We start from the raw sequence: 4,853 nt of genomic DNA, 5'->3' as shown, positions 1-4,853 counted from the left end.
CCAAAGGATATAGAAATATAGTAAATGGTTGTGAATACAGTGTGGGAAGAGGGAGGGTGAAGGAGTAAGTAGCGTGATTGAATGTATACAAGACATTGAAATAATAATTAAAAATAATCATTTTAAAAATTAAATAAATAAATAAAAAAGAATATCAAGATTGAGTGTATTTTTGTAAACCGGCTAAGTCGAAAGCTGAGCTGAAATTTAAAAATCATGAATTTATACAGGCACTAAGGCCATATAGCTATGTACCTTTTTCTTGAAGATCAAGTGTAAGTGTAAAAATGGGGGTGATCCCATCCACCCAGAATTGAAATTTTGTCAATGGGTGCGCAAGAGGGCTAGGAAAGGGGAGACTGAGGATATGGATAAGAAAGTAGCTGATGACTTCAGTCATGGGCTATGGCACATTGCTAGGTGTGTCTCCACATCTATGCTCTTCTTCCACAGCAATCTCCAACTTCTTACTGTGCACAAGGTCATGTAATAAATGTGACCACTTATTTAAATAAGTTAAGACATATGCTGTGTGACTAGGAGCTAGCTAACTGTGGTTAAGCAGAAATAGTGAACAACTCCTAGTAAATGTTCTTAACGTGATGAGGTTCACCTTTCTCCGCCAATGGAGAGATTGCAGACAGGATAACAAGTCTATGAGCCATCCTGACCTGTGAAATAATTTTGATAATGAAAGTCATGTGAGCTGAATAACAAGACAGAAGGATCCTCGGTCCTTGAACCTTGGTGGGAGGGCTGGCAAGATAACCACCCTGAAAGTTTTAAACTTAACACACATGAATGTAAGGTGACCTTGTCTTGTTTTGTTTTATTTTCTTTTGTTTTCTTTTAATTATATAAAAATAAAGAACTTGAGAAAATCAATTCAGCCTTTTTTCTTCCATCCTAACAGCAGGGAACATCTAAGGCTAGAAGTGACATGGAAATCATTTATTCCAGTCACTTTTTAAGTTTTTTTTTTTTTAACACCTTTAATTGTCAGAGGGTACATGTTTGCCAGAGAGACAAAAAGAGGGTGGGGGGGGTGTTGTGGTTATGCCACAATCCCTTCTTTTTCATTTCTCCATCTGTAGGAATTTGGGGCACTCACGCATACACCCTGGGCATGTTTTCAAGCTTCTAGGGCTGAGATTTGAACCATGGTTGGTTATGTGGGGTCCAGCTCGCTTAACCACCAGGCCTCTACCTAAGATATTCTAAGCCATTAGGAAGACGTCTTTGATCCTGCAATTGCAGTAAACAAAATACAGGAACAATTCTATATTAAGAAAAAATTAAGATTTATATCTTGCTATATTTTAAGCATTGTTGAGATCATATATTACATATAGCTTTATGTCCAACTTTATTGATTTATGACTAGCTTGAGAAATTTTTCATATCAAAATATTTTCTAAGCATATTTAACAGCAATAAAATTGATCACTTAATATTATGATATCATTCTACATTTCTTTCCTGCAATCCATTAGTCCTTAACACACATGGGACTATCTAACAAAATAGAGAAGACAAGTTCAAGATATTTCTGAGAAGCACAATGACAATCTCATACCCTATAACATCTATCAAAGAGAGTATTAAAGGTTATCAGGGGACAAACAGTGGCACAGTCATAAAACATAATTCTCTACAAGGCTGACCCACATGGGAAGGTTCTGGGTTCTTGTCCAGAGACCTCCCAGAATATTCATGTGCCCATGATCCACAGCTGGCTGAGTTGAGGGTGAGTCATAGTATCAAGACCCCATTGGAGATTCTGTCTCATTCAAGGAAGAAAGAAATAATGAAAACTTTAAAACAAAAATAAATTAAAAAATAAAAACTCTCTGCCAACTTACCCTCAGGTACTCTATAATTGCCCACCAGCACAGAGTTATCACTAGGTGTCTGGGACACACCCTGCTGGCCTACTACCATGTTTAGATGTTGGGCCATGAGGTTGTATGAGAAACACTGGAAGACTCACTTCTTGTCTACACAAGGATGCTGTTCAGATCATAATGCAGAGCTTGCCAAGTATCTCTTTTTTATGAGAACCTTCCAATGTGCTGTGGAATTAACTAGGTCTGGTCTTACTACCAAGAATAGTTGGTCTTCTCCCGAGTAACTGGCCTGCTTTTATCCAATGGGTACTGTGAATTGTATAAATGATCAAATTTCCCTTTCTCCCACAGAGATAATTTTGTGTCTTATGTAGCCCTGCCTTCCACATAAAGTCTAATGGAACTAGGCAGTGGAGCATAATGTCAGAGGGTCTGGCTCTGGAGTTGCACTTGCTTCCTACCTGTCTGCCCTTGGGCAAGTTACTTATGTTCTCGGTACCTCCATTTCTACCTCTGTGAAAAGGGAATAGCAGTGTCTGCCTAGGAAGACAGAAAGTGGTGCAGCAGTAAAACGCAATGCTCTGTGACACTAAACCACACAGGAAGGTTTAGGTTCAAGTCCAGGGGTTTCCCTGAATATCCCAGGCACATGGTATGACGCTGAGCTGAGGCTAGCTGAAATGGATTGGAATAAACTGTGACATCAATACCCTCTCGGGGTTGGTGTCACTGTATGAATCTCAGTCTTTCTCTCATAGAAGAAATAAATAGAAACAAACTTAAAAAATAATAGCATCTGCCTTGGGACCAGCGGTGGCCCAGAGGTTAAGGCAGCTGGATCCCACATTGCTACTGTGCGGTTCAAGTCCTAGACTTGGCAGCTTGAGAATCATACCAGGTGCGTGTGTGTGCATACCCAAAATTCTGAGCAGAGAATGGAAGAAATGGGATTATGGCATGGCTATCCTCCCCAAGGGAGGGGAGTTCTCTCTCACTTTCTCTATCTCTAGCAAGAGCATGTACCCTATAGCAAACTAAAAATTAAAATAATAGTATCTGCCTCATAGAGTTCTGATGAGGATGAAATGACAAAAAGCAGATAAAAGCTTGGACTTTTGGCTACCTCATGATTAACTACATTAAAGAATCTTCAAAGCAATTAAAAAGAAGTCATTGCTTAAACAGTCATAGTCTATTAAAAAGAAGCAGATGGTGTTATGGTTATGTCACTGGACTTCCACACAGCCAAGCATGGTTCAAGTCCCAGACCCAGCAGCTTGAAACTCATGCCAGGCACATGTGTGTGCATGCCCAAAATCCCAAGAGGAGAATGGAGGAGGAGGAAATGCAGCATTGCTGTCCCCCTAGGGGGTGATTTCTCACTTCCTGTCTCTCTGTCTCTCTTTGCTCTCTAGAAAGTGATTGCTCCCTATAGCAAAAAAAAATCTCTCTCTCTCTCAAAAAAATAAGTCATTGTTATCATTCTCCTATTGTTGGAGTTTAACCTTGTGTAGAACTTACTTCAAGTGGAATTACTGGGTGAAAGGGTCTGAACCTTTTCAAGACTATGTGCTAATTTCCATGTCAATTAAAGTAGAAATAAGCTCCAGTTTTACCATGCTTTTGTGGATGCTGAATGCCATTTTGTTTTGTCTTGTCTTGAGGTTTATTTATTTATCTTTTCTAAGAAAGAGAAAGAAAAACAGATGGACAGACAGAGACAAGCACCTACAATAGGGTCCCCATGCTGTGATCCATACCCAGTCTCGGCCAGCCTGGATCATTATCCCGTGTGCACGCACCCAACGTACTCAGAGATGTCCCAAAATCTGAACACAGGACCTTTCCATGAGGGTCCAGTTGCATTCCATTGTGCCACAGCCTGGCCTAAAGAATGTTGTTCCTTTTAAAGCTCCTTGCTAATTTGACAGGTGAAAAAACAGTATCACTTACTGTCATTTCAGCATACGTTTTGTTGATAAGTAATAAGATTGAACTTTCTGACCAAAACCATTACATTTACTTATTTATTACTTACATTCTCCCCATCTTCTGCAACTTTCTTTAACTTAAATAAGATAACGGGTTCTTGTTTTCCATCTCCAGTGATCAGGGTAGAGGAGCTTTCAAGAAGTCACAGGTGGGAATAGAAAAAAGGCAGTCAGGCCGGCCGTGTAGTGCAGCCACTAAGGTTATGCATTGGAGGCCGGATGAATCCCACCAACAGCAGTTTGACTCTCAGCCCTGGCAGCTTAAAAACACATGGGTAAAGGGCCAGCAAGTGGCATGGTGGACTCCCACATGGCTGATTGCAGTTCGAATCTGGGACCTGGTGACTTGAAAATCACACATGGCCTGTGTGTGTGCATACCCAAAATTACAAGAGGATAATGGAGGAGAGGGTACTAAGGTGTGGCCATATTCCCACAGGGGTGATTTCTCACTTTCTATTTCTCTGTCTCTCTCTGTCTCTCTGTTGAGTTCACATGCCCTATATCAAAAAATCTCTCAAAAAATGGGGGGGGGGAAGAAAGGGAGACAGGCAAGTGACATGGTGGTTAAGGGTGCTGGACGCCCACATGGCTGACTATGGTTCAAGTCCCGGACCATGGCTTGCTTTCTCACTTTCTCTCTTTCTGTCTCTCTCTCTCTCTCTCCCCCTCTCTGGTCAAATTGAAAGAAAGGAGGAAAGAAAAGAAAAGAAAGAAAAGAAAAGAAAAGGAAAGACAAGAGAAGAAAGAAAGGAAGGAAGAAAGAAAGAGAGAAAGAAGGAAAGAAAGGAAGGAAGGAAGAAAGAGAGAAAGAAGGAAAGGGAAAGAAGGAAAGGGAAAGAAAGAAAGTTAAATAAAATAATTATTTTTAAAAAAGAAGAAAAAAGAATAATTAAAAAAAAAAAAAAAAAACACCAAGTGGGGCCAACAGGTGGCATAGTAGTCATGGCATTGAACTCTCATATGGCTAACCACAGTTTGAGTCCTGGACCTAGTGACTTGCTTTCTCACTTTT

Source organism: Tupaia chinensis, unplaced genomic scaffold, assembly GCF_000334495.1.
Source record: "Tupaia chinensis unplaced genomic scaffold, TupChi_1.0 Scaffold145519_1, whole genome shotgun sequence".
Lineage (NCBI taxonomy): Eukaryota > Metazoa > Chordata > Mammalia > Scandentia > Tupaiidae > Tupaia > Tupaia belangeri.
The sequence above is the reverse complement of the archived record's forward strand: the minus strand, read 5'-3'. Positions refer to the sequence as shown.